General features: G+C 36.0%; 1 protein-coding gene and 1 long non-coding RNA gene across 4 annotated transcripts in view; one reads left to right on the forward strand and one right to left on the reverse strand.

The window, feature by feature from the left end:
• The window catches only part of CNTN5 (contactin 5), a 1,560,624-nt gene that overhangs the window by 1,152,482 nt on the left and 390,086 nt on the right, over positions 1 to 18,056 (reverse strand). The gene's annotated exons all lie outside the window — the stretch shown is intronic.
• Positions 1,572 to 16,219, forward strand: LOC140505378 (uncharacterized). The gene is made up of 3 exons (XR_011967475.1): positions 1,572 to 1,695; positions 5,560 to 5,802; positions 15,997 to 16,219. It is a non-coding gene; the product is annotated as an uncharacterized lncRNA (long non-coding RNA).

Here is an 18,056-nt window from a genome sequence, read left to right on the forward strand (position 1 = left end):
TTTTTAATCACAGTTCTATTTCTATTCCAAACTCTAGAATTAATAAATTCTACATCCCTTGATATAAAGGTTTGTCTGTATGCTCACGTTCTCCTACCATCCACCCCCCCTTCCAGTTTTCTCCAACTCACATTTAGCCTCCCTCTAATCTCCTGGTTTTTGTCTTCTTTAAGTCATTCCATGTACTTGGATATATCTTGCTTTTGATTTCACAGAAAGGCTCATCTTCCCTCTTTCCACTGTCTATTCTTTTAATTCCCTGGTCCATTTTCATCTTTTACAGATCTCTCTTCTCAAGGACTCCCCTCAACAAGTGCCAGACACTGTGCCAGCTCTATTTATACATTCCACATCACTATGAATGTATTTACCCCCCTTCTATTTACAATACTACTTTGTGAACTCACTCTAGTTAATTTAGTTGGCTGCTAACATGTGAATTACCCTTCTCCTCCTGCCAGATTCAAAGGGACAGAACCAAACAGAATTTAAATTCCATTAGGATGAGCTCCATTTTCCTTTATGAGTTTGACATTACTGGGAGTACCTTCTTATCATCCCTATCAGCAAATGCAGCAACAATGAAGAAGTTAACCAGTAGAGTTGCTGGATCAAGTACTGTAATTACTTTAAAAGCAAGAGTAGCATTGATCCTTTCTGCAAAATCACAGCACGATTCAGAACTTAAGCATTGCCACCTATTTGCATTCTCTCTTCTCACCTGCCTTTTTCTTAGTATGAATAAATCATCAGAACAGATGGTGGAAGATTATCAATAAAAGGCGTTGTTAGCCTCAGTGTGAATCCACTATACTCAGTCAATATGGATTGCTTCAGCCACCTGCTCATTTATTACATTCAAAAACAACTCATTTCCTGTTTTAGGCATTCTGTGGTCAAATTGTTAAGTACCTTCACTTAAGGATCAACTAACAGAGAAATTATTCGTTGGGCCAATAAAGTCTCGAATTTACAACATCTAAATTACAATTTATTGTTGAAATGAGATAAGTCTTCACCTTCTATGTTCTTAAGTCACAGAACTGATACTCCTAAACATGACTTCCCTTACTTCCTTCAAGTCCCAGCCATCTAAGGGAAGCCTTTCTTATCACCTTTAATTCTCTTCCCTCCTCTCTTTTGATTATTTCCAGATCACCCTGTGTATAGCTTGCTTGTATGGAATTATTTGCATGTTGTCTCCCCCACTAAACTATGAACTCCTTGAAAATAGGGATTGTCTTTTGTCTTGCTTTCTAGCCCCAGCACTTAACATAGTGCCTGGCACATAACAGCCTCCTAACAAATGTTTCCTGACTTACAAAGTCCCTCTTGACATTTTTGGTCATGGTAATTTTGCTGTTCATTTTAAAAACATGATTATATATGTATTCATATATACATGCTTATTAGAATCAAGTCAGAAATGACCTTTTTGCTAATGTGGAGCAAAAGTGGGGTGAAAGGCACCCTAAAAGAGAAATAAATTGTAGCTTACATAAACTAATATAATTCATTCTGGGTGACACAGTTCATCCAAGAGATGCATATTAGCTTACAGGCCTCTGTGTTTCATTTTAGGGTTGGAAAATAAGATTTTATAAGAAATTCACAAAGGTGATAGACATAGAACCAAATAAGAAGGATCTAGCATGAAGAGATCATAGATTTCAAGCCTTTAATCTCACAGCCAAGGTAAGTGTGAGCCCCCTAAATTAAGTGGCTGCCCAAAGTCACAAAGCTATTTAGAAGATGGAGTATTGATTTATTGCCTATTTTTAAAAATGAAATAATTAGTTCATTTCTGTATAATACTCTACTACAGGAGAGTGTAGCAGTGGCTATGGAGGGGAAGAGATCATGATAGCTGTTACTATAATGTACAGTGGTCTTCTTTTCAACTACTCATTTAGGCATGCAAGTGATTCATACTTCTCACAGGTTAAATTGGCATAATTTAAAAACCAGGGCTGGGATTCGATGATTAAAGAGTTACATTTATGGGCAACTAGAACTGAAACTAAAGGGCTAGAAGTAGAAGGGGAAGGAAGGGAAAGGATGAGCAATAGTTTTATAGATCTTTTTAAAAAATATAAATATTTTAATACCAGACACTTCTCCCCACAGCACGTACATATTTTCTGGCAAATCAAGTTGAATGTATTAAAGTGAATTCTCATAGCCTCCAGCAGCTAGTGACATACAGAGGGTACCATTGAAATGCCCTGGGGAAGGCCCACAATTCCTGCTTCTATACTCTGCTTTTAACTTATGTTTCAAAATAAATCCACAAAATATAGATCAGATATACAAACAATTATACACAAAAATTATCCTGTCATCATGGTATTTCATCATAATTGCAAAAGAGGTAGGATGGTGTAAACACCAAGCAACCTGACCTATCCAGGATGGCCTGCTAGCACAGGTTCTTAGATCTGCTTTTCTAAAAGGAAAATAACTTTTGAGGGATCAACAATCTTTTTTAATTACATATACCAATAGAGAAAATACAAGCAGGGAAATAAAGACCAACAGACAGGGCTTCTCACTGTGACCATTAGCAATGCCTATATCACAGATCAACAGACAGATCCAACTGGCTGACCATCACATACATACATAGTTATGAGAGAGAAGCACCAACATCTGGGTTTTCAAAGCTGGGGTGGGGGGGTCCTTAATGGCCAACCAGAGTCTCATCTGGCACAGAAACCTTCTTCCAATAAGCAAACCCCAAAGAAAAATCGCACTTCAGAGTATATATAGAGCCAGAAGGTCTGATAACCCACATACTTTGGTGCCTAATTAGTGAAAGGTGTGAAAGCCTTCAAGCAAGCAAACCTCCACATAGGCAAACTTTCCCTTTGAACAAGTTCCTTGCCCACTGGGCTCCACAAGAGGTCTGTTAATGGATGGGGAAGATCTTTAACTCCCATTAACATAAATCCAATTAACTTCATACATGGTATAGCAGATGAAGTATTGGCCTCAAAGGCAAGAAGACCTAGGGGCAAATCTCAAGAGTTTCCTATGTTGATAAAATCAAAGATAAGTCCCTTATTCCTTTAAATAAAATGTGAAGGTAACACATATCATAGTGAAAATATGTGGTTAAAAAAGTGTCAACGTTGGCAAAAAGCTTAAGTTCAGTAGAACTGGGCATAGTCAAAGCATCCTTGCCCTCAAACCACTTAGTCATTATCAACTTGGGGGCCTGATAGAAGTTTCAGCTTGAGGGTTCTTCGGATTAAAAGAGAGATACTTTTCTGAGGAAATTCCAATGAAAATGAACATCCCAGTGAGAGGAGAAGTAAGAAAAGAAACAGAGAAGAGCAATGACAAGAAACATGTATTAAGGACTTATGTCTACAAAGTAATTTGCTAAATCCTGGGGAACACACACACACACACACACACACGCACACACACACACACACACACACACACACACACACACATACCTGCCTTCAAATACTTTATACTGTAATAGGGGAGAGACAATGGAATGTAGAAGAGTCATAGCCTAGGAGGAGTACTTTTCTTTTGAAAGTTAAGGTGATAGGGACTGGGCTTTGGGGGACATATTGATCATTCCCCATCTAGGAATAGTAATAGAGCTGATTTGAGCATGAGCCAAAGCTCCAGACCTGGAAACAGGAGGGGAGGAAGTAGTAAAATGAACCACAACTGAGACTTTCCAGAAATTGAGTTTTAACATTGTACCATTGTAGAGAATAAGGTTCCAAGACAGATGTTCTTCCAGGACTTAAGAATTCATGGGAGATGAATGAAAAGGAGATCTTGAGGATGACTTTATGATTTTTCCCCTTAATTGACAGGAAGAGAAAGCATTACTAAATAGAAATATAGGAGAAGAAGGAATTTTTGATGGTTGATGGGTTCAGTTTTAGACATTTTGAGCTTGTGGTGCTGGCAGTGGAGATAATCAAATGACAATGGGGCTGTGGGTCAGGAATTCAGGGCAGAGGTTTGAGTTGGAGTCTCAGAGTTTGGTACCATTGACAGAGAAATCAAAACAGAAGTAATCTGACTGGATGAGGTGGTTACGTGAGAGAGTACAGAAAGATGAGACGAGAGCACAGATAAGAATATAGCAGAGAATATAATCCTGTGGGAACGGTTAAATTTAGCAAAAAAGAGAAGACAAGGAAAAGTCACTGAAAATATCAGAAAAAGAATAACCAAAAGAGATCAAAGATCAGAAAAATACAATGCTAAAGAAGGCTAAGGATGAAAGGATAAACAAAGTGAGTTTTTGCTTCTAATAGGGCAGAGAGGCCAAGAAGAATGAGACATTTAAAAGAAAAGGTCATTAGAAGTTTGGATTAAGAGATTACTGGGATCTTGAATAGAGCAGTCTGTGCATAGAATTGAAAGTGAGGGAGCTGGGCGCTAAGGATTGAGTGGGTGGTAAGGAAAGTGAAAGCAACAGGTATAGAAAACTCTTAAGAATTTTGTCACTGAAGGAGAAGGATATTGTCCATAAATTAAGACATGAATTTAGTGTGCAAAGAGTAAAAGGTTAGTAATACGGACAAAGTCATGGTTGAATGGAAAAGTTTTGGAAAAAAAATAACTGTGGGTAGGACTGTGATGGAAAACCTGCTAAAGATATGTAATAGGATTGCAAGAACTCTTGAATGCCCAGCTAAAGTAAGGAAAAACTATAACTTAAAGTCAATTGGCTTAATTTTTTATAAGGCTTTAAAGCCCAAAGGAAAAGGATTAGAGAAAGCTTGTGGAGGAGGTTGCCCAAAGCCGGGGAACGTGATGAAAAGTATTATAAAAGGACACAAGTATTAAGGGAAGCAGTGCTGACCAGGAGATTCAGATTAAATAGAAAGGCAAATGAAACCAGAAGCAGTCTGACAGACTTGGAAATTAAGGAAGGGGTCATGGGACTGACCTGGTCAGGTTACATTGGAGGTACTGTGTCCATTTTTAAGTATAACAGTTTAGAATTCTCTATAGAGAATTTCTCAAGGAGGGCAAGCAGAATGAGGAAGGGCCTTAAACCCATGTGAATATAACTTGGAGGAGCATGGGATGTTTAGTCAGAAGGAAAGATTGAGGATAAAGTTACTTAACCCCTTAGGCCTGGTTTTCCTCATTTGTAAAATGAATAGTTGTTCAACATGACCTCTGAGATCACTTCCAGCTTCAGATCTTTGAATGATGAATGTCCTACAATGTACTTCATTTTACTGGGTTTCCCTTTATTGTACTTTGCAGATATTGCGTATTTTAAAAACTGAAGGTTTGTGGGAACCCTACCTCAGACTAATCTATCAGGGTCATTTTTCCAACAGCGTGTGCTCACATTGTGTTTCTGCGTCATATTTTGGTAATTCTCACAATATTTCAGACTTTTTCATTATTATTATATCTGTTATGGTGATCTGTGTTCATTGATCTTTGATATTAGTATTGTAACTATTTTGAGGAGCCATGAAATGCACTCATGTAAGACAGAGAACTTGTGTGCTATGACTGCTCCACTGACCAGTCTTTCCCCCTCTATCTCCTTCTTCTGAGGTCTTCCTATTCCCTGAGATACAACAATATTGAAATAAGAACAATTAATAACCCTACAATGGCCTTTAAGTGTTCAAGTGAAAGGAAAAGTCAATCCATGTGGCAAACCTCATACTGTCTTATTTTAAGAAATTGTCACAGTCACATCAACCTTCAACAACCAACTGTTGGCAACTATCAACAAGGGAAGACCACCCACCAGCAAAAAGGATTACAGCTCACTGAAGGCTCAGATGATATTCGGTTAGCATTTTTAAGCAATAATATTTTTAATTAAGATATGTACATTTTTAAACAATACTATTACACACTTAATAGACTACAATATAGTAATGTAGCTTATATATATGCTAGGAAACAAAAAAAAATTCATGGAACTTTTGTTGCAAAATTCACTTTGTTGCAGTAGCTTGGAACTGGACTGCAATGTCTCCAAAGTATACCTGAGTCTTCGGTATTTCAAAAGCTGTTGTATGGAATAAGGACTGGATTTATTGTATTTGGTCCTACTGGAAGAACTGAAGAGGAATGGATACAAATGTAAAAAAAAAAAAAAAAAAAAAAAGGAAACGTAAGCTTCATTCCAGGCAAAACTTTTTCAACAAGAGGTACCCAAAAGTAAAATGAGTTGTCTTGGAAGGCAGTGGCTTCCTGGTCATTGAAGGTCTTCCAATAGAGGGTGAATTAAAATCTCACCTTCAGTAGGTAGCCTTTCCCAATGTCTCTTAATTCTAGTGTCTTCCCTCTCTCATTTACTTTCTGTTTATTCTAGATATGACTTGTTTGTACATATTTGCTTGCTGTTTCCCTCTTTTGGTTGTGAGTTCCTTGAGGTCAGGTACTACACTCCTTTTTGTAATCCTCATGCTTAGGCTCAAGGCAGATGCTTTATAAATGGATAATGAGCAATTGATTGGCTTAGATTACCACTTGTCAGGCATATTATAGAAGGGATTCTTATTTTAGTCATGAGTTGGAAGGAATGGTCACTAATTATACTTCCAAATCTGAAATTTTAGATTTTGTGATATTATGAGGTTGGTTTTCATGAGGTGAGAGAACTAAAGCAGTAGGAGTGAAGAGTAGAAAGAAGTTAAGAGATGAGAGTATTGTCAGGAAAGAAAAAAATAGTATCCAAATGGGATTGGGTGGGGAGAGAGCTGCGGTATTTATAGGATTTTAATTATGGAATTTGGAATTCCTAGTTTCTTTCAAAGTTCAGCTCAAACATCATGTCCTATATGAAATCATTCCTGATCTGTTTAGCTACTAGTGTTTCAACTCTCCCAAAATAACCTTTATTTATTTTGTTAACACTTATTATTTTCTGATTTGTGTGAAAGCCACCTTGAGGGAAAGGGCCATTTTCCTCTTTGTTTTTGACTTTGTGTCCCTAGAATCTAGCACAGTGCCTGGCACATAGCAGCAGACTAGTAAAGGCTTGGTGATTGATTGGACTTTTGTTCTTTTCTGCATAACAGGAACTTTACCAAGAATAGAAATATCCCAGACATGAATCATAGAAAGTCTATTATAGAGGATATAGTATCCTTATATTATTTTCCTCCTGAAACACCTTGAAATTTTCTGATTGGGGTCAACTTTCTGACTACTGTGGCAACTTAGAAGGACTCCATGGAGTACAAATCATCACTTACTGCTGCATTGTGGGGTAATCTCAAGGTCTGTAGGGGTGCACATCTGTTATACTTTTCCAGCCACATCTGTACCCCAAATGGATAATGTGCACCATTTGTAGCTTCAGTTTCAAATGTACGCAACTGTACAGCATTAAAGAATGTGAAGAACTATTATAAATTATGAAAGGAAAAGAGGTTCTTTTCTCAGAAAAAAAGAGTTAGATTCTAAATATCAGATTTCACTCATACCTACTCGATCTTAGTGAAGAGAATGTCATTGTCCATCTGAGAAAGGAGCAGTGAGAGTCTTTACTGACCGCAATCATGCTCCAACAGCTCTGTTGACAGTATTGGCTATTTTAAACTGCTCACTATTTTAATTCTTTTACTGCTCCATTCCTGGCAATGTGAAATGAAATGAAAGTAGTGGAGTACCTGACCCTTGTTGAACACTGTCCTTGAACAGAAAGCATCTACCTGTAAAAGATGTAAATGAGCCAGGCAAATAAAAAGAATAGCTGAAAAGAATAAATTACAGTCCTTCAGTGAAATCAGTGCGAGATAAATCCAAGTCCAGAAAAATCTTAAAGGAGAAAAGCATGAGAGGTAGGCTTATATATGACAAAGGATTATACAATTCAGAGACAGAAAACATTATAGTGACACTCTCTGCCCACAGGTAGCATGAGCCCCCAACACTCCTGAGTGGGCAGAATCAGGTTAAAATGTAATTGGAAAATTTTAGTAATATGAATGAAAATACAATGGGTAGAGTTAATTGGTGGTCTTTTAAGTGATATGCAATCCTGATTCTATTTGAGCTTGCAACACTGCTATTCTAAGTCCCTCTTTCAATAAATGGGGAAAGGAAAAAAAAATAATAAATAATTTTATTTTATATATTTTATAATTTTATTTTTAAAAATAAAAGGAGAAATGAAGAGACTTGCCCAAGGTCACAGAGCTAGTAAGATTCAGAGCTGAAATTCACACCTACTGCCATGCTCATTCTGCTAAGCCACACAGGAATTCAGGTCATAGAACTGTAAATAGACACCTGCTGAACTCTATGACACTATGCATTGGTTGGTTGAGGCAGCTAGGTGGTACAGAGGATAGAGACCTGGAACTGAAATCAGGAAGACCTGAATTCAAATCTAGCCTCAGACACTTACTAGCAGGGTGACCCTGGGTAAGTCATTTAACTTCTGTTAGTCTCTATTTTCTCAACTGGAAAATAGTGATAAATGAGAACAAATCTCACAGTTAATGTAAGTATCAAAAAATACAATACTTTTACATAGCTTTGCACAGTGCCCAGCACATAATAGGTGCTAAAAAGATGCTTGTTTCCTTCCTTCCTTCCTGCTCATATAACTTTGTAGGTGTGCAGTCAAGACATGGATACAAATGAAATCAATGTGTGGATAATTAAATATGGAATTAATACGCCCAAATAATCATTTGCATTAAGTAAATGGAAGAATTGCTTCAAGTGGTGAGTGAGTTAAGAAGGAATGATGGAAACTTCATTTTTCAGGACTCACTACTATTATCCAAACTATGGTGAACCTCTTTCTTAGGCTAGTAAATAGAGTTTCAATGTATAATGTCAGTAGGCCCTGCTAGGTACATAGGGCAAAAGTAAAATGAATGGGAGGATTTTTCCCTAGCAAAATAATCTTTTCTTAATTTATACTCGTTAATGACAATTTTAAATATGTGGAAAGTTACATGACTAGCATGTGGGTGTATAGAACAAAAATGACTACCGTGTAATGGCCCTAAACGTTAGTAGCAATAGTACAACCAAATCCAGGAAGCCCAAAGCAGAATCTGAAATCTGAACACATGCAACATACTTTATGATAACTTCAAACAGTTAGAGACCTTAGGATCATATCTTCAAGAGCAACATAATATGATATGGAATTAAAATAAACTTTTCATCTACAACTTCTATTTTTTAGGTATTTCCAAAACAAATTAATTTAACCATTGCCTGTACAAAAGTCTACCTTTTCAATATCAATCTTGTTCGTCCTTCATTGCCAAAGAAGACCATGCCATCAGAGAAATGATGACATGACTCAGTGTTCTCCTGGTAACGTTATGTAGTTTCAAATCATAGTCCCCTGCCCTTTTATCTTATCATTGATCTTGCTTCTCCAAACCTTAGCTTTGGATTATTCCCAGCAACTGCTGCCTTTGTTCATAATCACACGTGATATGTGAAGAATCAAATGAATTGAAACAGAAAGGGAGATTGTCAGGGTGAGCAGGAGCTGGTCAAAATCCATATCCAATGATGACTTTTGTGTAAGAAGTGACAAATTATTATATCTTTTACGAAGAGTGTTCTGGTGCTGACTAATAAAACACTGCAGTAGAATATAGTTAATTTTGGAACTAATAAAGCATCTGAGCATTCCAGCAGATCTTTTACATAAGAAGCACTGAGAACAGGATCTGATTGGCTAAGTTTCACTGAGTCTTCTAATAGGCTCCAAATATGCTTCAATGTTAATATAATCTTGCAAAAACTGCTTATAAGCAGCAAACAATTTTCTTGCATATATTCAGTCAGATAATTACCCATAATCATTTGGCTCATTTGCTTACGTATCTTTCCCCTTATGTTAGTGTGTCATCAAGGAAAAATACAAAGAAAACAGATTTTGTCTGTTCATTTTACCATGTAAGCATGGACATCTGCAGTGCAGTTGTGACTGACAAAATCCAGGGAACACACTTCAGTCAAAGGAAACAAAGGGGAAAGGACAGAAAAGTAGGAAGTAAAGCTATACTAAGGCAAGGATGCAGTGAACTGGAAGGTTCCCTTTATAACCTTTACTACTGATAGACATATATATAGTGGTGACACATTTTTAAAGAAGATTTCATTTTTCTTAGAAAAATATTAGAGTTTGCAACCCTTCTGGGCAATGAGAAGTGAACAAATGATTCATTCTCTACCTTCCCCCATCCAACCCTGTCTATTAGATCAGAGGCCTATTTGATCATACATCTAGTCCTAACTTTACAGATGATGAAAGTGAGGGCCAGAGTAGTTAAGTGACCTGACCAAGGTCAGAAGGCTATAAATGTCAGTCAGATTTGACTTGTTGAAGTGAGGGCCTAGTTGAAATCCCATAATATAAATCTAGAATGGATTCAGGCAGCAAAATTTCCTGATTTTCTTCAGTTTTGTTCTGCAATGTGTGATTATGAACAAAGGCAGCAGTTGCTGGGAATAATCCAAAACTCAGGTCTGGAGAAGCAAGATCAATGATAAGATAAAAGGGCAGGGGACTTCAGAGTAGAGGTCAGGGGGAAATTAAACTTGTTCACAAGGAGGTCAAGATCCACAATGAAGAGTATAGTCTGTATACAGGGTCTGTGGTGGGGGAAGAGGGTGGTTTTACTGGTGGTGGCAATATTCTGTGAAGGATCATGGATCCATAAGCTTCACTAAACTATTCTAAAAGTTAAGAACCTATGTCCTAGCTCTATTGACATTGTACAGATGTTCTTGAAGGATAGATGCCTTACATATAAAATGTTTTTAATAAATAATTCAAATGTTTTGAAGTAATCAAACATACAAGAGTTATTTCTGTACTCTGTGTTTGATCATAAGCATCTTAATGTTATTAAAGAAGTATGAGGTAAAAACTCAATTTTATGGTACTTTTAGTTTCAAATTCTCTCTTTCCTCTTCTACTCCCTCTCCCATTGAGAAGGCATGAGAAACAAATATGTATAGTCATGGAAGTCAAAGTCCAACATTGGCCATATTAAAAAAAAAAAAAAAGAAAGAGAAAGGGAAAAGGAAGAAAGGAAGGAAGGAAGGAAAGAAAGAAAGAAAGACAGATGGACAATGTGCTTCAATTTACACTCTAATTCATCAGCCTCCTATTTGAAGATGTGTAGTATGTTTCATCATGAGTCCCGTGGAATTGTGTTGATGTTACTGTCTTTCAAAGTTGATGTCTTTGCAGTATTGTTATTATTTTATAAATTGTTTTTCTAGTTTTAATCACTTAACTTTGTACCAATTTATAACACTCTTCCCAGGTTTTTTAGAAACCAAACTCTTAAAAGATTTTTATAGCCCAATAATATTCCATCACAGCATATGCTTGCTCAGCCATTCCCAACTGATAGGCATGCCCTAATTTTCCATTCTTTTGCCATCACAAAAAAAGGTGCTATGAATATTCTCGTACATATAGGTCCTTTTCCACTTTCTTTGATCTCTTTGGTTTGTGAACCTAGTAGTAGTATACTGTTGGATCAAAGGGTGTGCACACTTTAATAGCTTTTTGAATATAGCACCAAATTGCTTTACAAAATGGTTGCAATAGTTCACAGCTCCACCAATAGCACACTAGTGTATCTATTTTCCCAAAGCTCCTCTAGCATTTGTCTTTCTCCATTTTTTTTCATCTTAGCCAATCTGATAGGGACTTTACTTGGACACTTGATATTGATTAAGAAGATTGTTTTTACAGTGACCTAGGGGTGGATGGTGCGGTACTTTGAAAAAGGACTTTACTTGGATACTTGATATTGATTAAGGCTGTTTCTATTGTTGTGAGATTTATGAATGATATGTTTCAATTAAGGATGTTACTATATTTTATTGAACAATGTTTAGTTAGTTGCTGATAGAGGGCTCATTATACTATGTGATTAGACCCTGTCATGATTGGTGTTACAGTGTGAGGTGATATCTCAGAGTTATTTTAATTGATCTTTCTCTAATTTTTAGGGATTTTTATGGATAATAATGGAATAGAATAAAATGACTAGTAATTGAATATTCTTTTCATTGGCTATGGATAGTTTTGATTTCAGAGGAAGGCTTTCTTAATAACAATCAAAATGCCAAGAAAGTCCCAGAAGCAGCACAATTTCCCAGGCATGTTGGGCTCCTGGAAGAGGCTTTAAGAACATTATCGAGACTACTCTTCAGTGCATCTGTCTTCAAAAGTTCAAAACATTCACTGAAATAGAAGACTATAATATGATATCATAAAGTCAAGAACTTTGAAAAAATCATTCTTCCTTGACTCAACAGATATTTCAGCAAATTCTTGCTTACTCTAGCTTAGTTAGAATTTTCAAGCTCTGATAATTGTTCTCTTTCAAATTTACAGGGTCTGATACTTTGTTTTGATGTTGTTTATCTTATGTGCTTTAGTTTCAAATATCTTTCAGGGTACTGTATTTTCGTAAAATGTTCATTTTTATCTCTACTATAACATGTTCTTTGGTTGTCTTATGTTTGGTAACTGGAGGTAGTAGAAGAGAAAATTTCATTTCCATGTAACTTACTAGTGAAAATCAGATATACCTATGTTTCCAGGTGCTAAGGATCTGTAGAGATTAAAGTTCTTTTGATCTCTTTTGATATTAGCTTTTGACCTAACATTTCAAGGACTTTTAAGGACATATATATTCTAATGCATTAAAAGAATTTCCCAGAGGACTCCAAATACATTTTAACATCATCTTTAACATCAGTTCCTTTCCTTTGCATTTGATCATTTGACAGATCTAAGTAGATTATTAGCAAACTGGGTCTAAGATGCTATTATTCTGTTCATCTGCCTGTAGAAAAATGAGTCAAGTCTGAATCAACTATGTGCGCTTCCTGGGAGACACACCATATAAAAAGACCATGTCTTCACATTCTGCTGGTGACATAGGCCCATCCCTGTCCATCATTTACTTGTATCCCCAGATCCAACTGATGGTAGCAAGTAAGTCAAAAAAGAGAGAATATGGAGCTATTCAGAGATGCTGTGGCAGGAGATGTGAGCAGGCAGAGTATAGAGGACAAGTACCTTGCCCTGAATTTGGTGGTGATGGGGATATTGATAATAGGTCAGGAATGTTCTTGTGCCAAACATCATCTTGTACATCATCTTTCATGTCAGCCCTCTCATGCAGTGCTCTGGGTTCCAGAATTGCCAGTCAGTCTTCATCCAGGCCTACAAAGATATCTTTCCTTCATGACATGACAATGTGGGTCTGCTTAATCAACTTGAATTCCTAATATACCTAAGTCTCTAACTACTTTTTAAATATTTCTTGGAAATCTTTTGGTTAACCAGATGGAATCTGTAATTAGTTAAATAATTCATGAAAGTTGGAGTGAGTGATGTTTGGTGTCAGGATCTTCCTTTAAATCATATCTCTTAATCTATTCTATCCCTATGCAAAGCATGTATCTTTCTCTAAGAAATGGGAAAGGGAAAATCCCCTATCTATGAGGGTAGGAGTGGAGTCTAAACTTTTCTCCATGATGGTGCTAAGTTTCTGCTTTACTTTGTTGTTACTGTTGTTTTTCCACCTGGATAGAAGTGTCATGGATGATGTAAAGGTATAAAAAATTTGAGAAGCCATTAAGTCCAATCACCTGATTTTACAAATGAGGAAAGTGATATTTGTGTAGGTTAAGTGATTTGCCCAGCATTGTAGCATGAGCATATGTCTGAGGCACAATTTAAATCCAGGTTTTTCTGACTTCAAGTCCACTGTGCCATCCACTAAGCTGATTAGTTTTTTTTTTTTAATTTTCAAATAAATTCTGAGTCCAGTGTTCCTCCCTGAAGGGAGATATCTAAAGATTTTTGGTTCTCTAATTTCCGTAACTCCAACAGGAGAAGGTTAAGAGAAATATCTACTACCCCTTCTAAGCCAAGTATAATAAAAGAGGTCAATATCTTCCTTAGTTTAACTCTTATTGCTTGGTGACAAAGGTATCTATCATGTTAAGATTCTTCTCAGAGCTGGGACAGAGCCATCCCCAGCCAGGAAGAGAGAAGGCTCACCTTTTTAGGCCTTCTTAGATTATGAGTCCAAGATGATTCTGAGAAGTCTCAAAGTAGCTATGTTGTGTTCTTTTTTAAACTAATTCTCCAGGTAACCATAAAAAAAGCTTAGTCTGATTTAAAGAAATAAATGTGTATTAGATTAACATTATTGTAAGGTTAATTTGATTACAACATTCACTTATGTTTACATATATCAAATATTCATGATTGTTCATCATAGGATGGTCATCCACTCATAATTTAAAACAGAAGGAACATTAAATTGTTTCTTGAAACTCTAAGAGGTAAGTCCTTAGATATAAGGACAGAAAAAAAGGACAATCATGATGCTAAAAATTGAAAGAAATACGAAGAAAAATTAAAAGTAAATTTACCAACTCCAGTCATCTTATAATTGGTTTGTCTGCTCATAGCCAGTCTGTTATATAACCGTCAGAATCATCTGCCTGAATCATAATTCTTCTCACATTAGCATCTTTTTAAAAGTACTTTTTTTTTATTATTTTGAACAATATTTTATAATTTTCCTCTATTACATGTAAAATAATTTTAACATTATAATTATTATTTTGAGTAACAAATTATCTCTCTCCATCTCTGAGACAGTAAGTAATTTGATATAGGTTATATATCACATAGATGTATTGATTCAAAATAATAAATGAGCACAAAGAATTAAATTTAAATTTAAAACCACCAAAACTATCACATTTAAGAATTTCAAATTCATTTCCAAATAAAGTCTCTACTCTTTTTCCCCTAGTACTCAATGACTTCCTCAGTTTGTCTCCAAGCTTCCTTCCCAACCTCAACTCCCACTGCTTCAGTTCATAAATCCTATATTGCATTTAAACTTGAAACATACTATCTATTGGACGTATTCTCTAGTCTCCTATGTCCTGTGTGTAGTTCATGCTGTCTCTTCCGAATACCCTTACCTCAAACTCTATCTTTCATGGTCTTGTTCAAATGCCATCTTTTCAATTAAGTCTTTCCCAATTTCCTCAGCCAAAAATAATCATTACCATCTCTGAAAAATATTATTATATTATATTCATTCATTTATCCAATATCATCCACTCATTACAAATACACTCTGTACAAAGCATTATACTATATATTTGGGAAAATGGACTTTCACTTTCCCAATTTACTTCAGATTTCATGGATGATTTCAGTGCAACTTCATAAGGGCATCTCTTTGTATCCTGCACAGTGTATTTAGCAATATTCCACATCTACTTTAGTATATTTAACATTAGTTGATAAATGAATGAGTGAGGAACTTAAATGAGGGAAATAACATATAGATAAGGGTAAGTTAGATAATGAACAATATACTTGGGGATTTGTGTGTCTTAAATGGTAGATGAATAGCTATATTATCATTATCATGGAGAAGCAAGAATGGAAATTGCAAAAACCAAAGCCAAGAAGGATTATTGTTTATTTCCAAGAAATGCCAAAGTACTCATTATCCATTAATACCTTCTACAGCATGTGTTCAAATGTTGAATGAAAGGCAGCTGGAAAAGTGGTTGTTAACAGTCAATGCTCTCTAAAAGTAACATTTTCCTTTAGTATGAGTTGAAGCAACATTAACTACATACAATATGGAGTTCCCCAACAATGTAGATAATGCTTATTACTGCCAACTGCTTACAGAAACTTTCTTTATGAAGAAGGAGATGGAGACCTGCAATCTGCACGCATGCACCCTCTGCCCAAGGAAAAGAAAAACAGAAATCTAAGAATGTATGCATGTTTATGACAGCCTGAGACTATTTAGTTTTTTACTTTATGTCCCCAGCGTCTAGCACTGTGCTTGGCACACAGATTGTGCTTAATAAGTGCTTATTGATTGATTGATTAATCCAGGTGTCCTAACTATAGAGTTAACTGCACAAGACACTGAATGTATTCATTCTATGTAATGCTGTCTTCCCTTGTAGGTTACAACATTGATGCATTTGAAGACTATTAGCAGTGATGCTGATGATGGAAATATCTTAAAAAAAACACCTTGGAACCTTAAAGGATACCCTGTACTGTAATATGCCAGAGGAAATGTCATTTTAGATGTGACTTTTTCAATTACATTCCAACGTGTATTAACAGAATAAAATAAAAGACAAAATGATGTGGTATGGCTGGATGGGCAGTATTGACTATATATTTCAGATGAATAAAGATGCTCCCATTACAATTTTGTAAAGATTTTTTTTTTTTAACCCGAGTCTGCACCCATTGAAATTGATCATGTTATTTAAACAGCTTGAAGGCTTGAATTTAAGCAAGGTCCTTGAGTGAAAATCCTACTGATTTTCACAAATGACTATTGACTACTAAGAGTTATAAAAGTCTATTGTCTTGATCATGTGGAAATGCAAGGTTGACAGATAACATTATTTATAATGTACTAGAATTCCCTGGGATTTTATTCAATATTTACCAACAAGGCAATTTAGAACATCTCACTTAACAAATACTTTTGGTCTACTTGTAAACAAGGTGTCTAGGATTTAATGGCCCCGAGCTGCCTGAAGATGGGCAAAAAGGGATTGTTATATGTGATAAAATAAAGCCAGAGTCTTAAAGTATCAACATGCCTGCTGGCCAGATAATGCATACCTTAAGTTCAGCTGCATAGGCAACTGCTAAGCTAGTGTTACAGAGACAGAGAGAGAAGATGTAGTGCCAGCTAGAGAGATGTTATGGCAATCTTTTCAAACATCTTTAAGGTTCTTTATATTCTTATTTGTTGGGTTTTTTTTCACTTAACTCTCTACATTATGCTTAGACTAACTTTCCAACATTAGCTGAACAGATTTTTTTTTTTAGATTAGAAAGATACAAAACAAAACATTTCTACAACTACACCCCAGCTGGAGATCACTGGGATTTTAGATAGAAAAGTTTGGTAAGCTCAAATCTGTTTTATAATTACATTTCTTTTTAAAATGAAATTTCAAATTTTTATCCATATAAAACTCCTTGAGAAGGCTGTCTATGACTGATGCTTCTGCTTTTCTTCGTAATGTCTTCTTAAACTCTCTTCAGTCTGACTTTCTGTGTTCATTATTCAATCCAAAATGCTCTCTTCAAAGTTACGAATCCATTCACAATTCCCTCCATGTCTTTATTGTTTCTATTTTACTATGTCTTGGGAAAATGGATACCTTGATTTCCTTGAGACCCCCAGGTTTTCTGGTAACCAAAAAGAGCTCTATGAGTACTGGCCCTATTAGATAAGATACAGAGTGACTTAATGTACCAACAATACTTTGTGATGGTGGAGAGTAAACCCAGGTTGTGCAGAAAATCAGCAACTCTGAAGCTAATGAAGTTCAAGACAACTTTAAAGCAGACCCTGAGCCATTTAGTGGTTTATGGATCTTCACGAGACATCTTCTTCAGAAATTCCCCTAATTGCTGATTATGACACATCCTGTTTTATGTTTTTTTGGAGACATTCCCTTATCATTTGTGCTCAAGTCTTGAACTATAGGCTGTTTATCACCAAGAATACCTTGTGATTTGTATATTAAAGAGCACAAATCTGGCACCTGGAATTCCTCATTCTCCCTGTTTCCTGGATCACCTCCCTCTCTTTGGGAATGAGGCTGTGCCTCATTCTTTATTAGGACCAGACTAATCCCCACCTTTCTTCCCAATTCTCTGCCTTCCTATGTTTGAAAAGTGTAAATACTCCACCCTTTCCAACTGGGTTTCAACAGATGTGGACTGTCTTACTGTTACAGTGTTCATGATCCTTCTCAGGCAATAAATGCATTTATAATCTTTGTAAACTGTGACTGGATTCTGGTTCATTCCAGGTCCCCCTTTTTGGACCTGGAGTTCCTTCCATTTTAATTGTTCACAGGGGTTTTTCATTTAACAGTCTATTAACTTAATACTATCTGGCAATTATATACCACATTAACATTTTCAAAGTGTTTTAAATTTATAATCTCATTTGAACTTCATAATAAGTCCTAAGAGATAAGTACTC

This window comes from Notamacropus eugenii, chromosome 5 (genome assembly GCF_028372415.1).
Source record: "Notamacropus eugenii isolate mMacEug1 chromosome 5, mMacEug1.pri_v2, whole genome shotgun sequence".
Lineage (NCBI taxonomy): Eukaryota > Metazoa > Chordata > Mammalia > Diprotodontia > Macropodidae > Notamacropus > Notamacropus eugenii.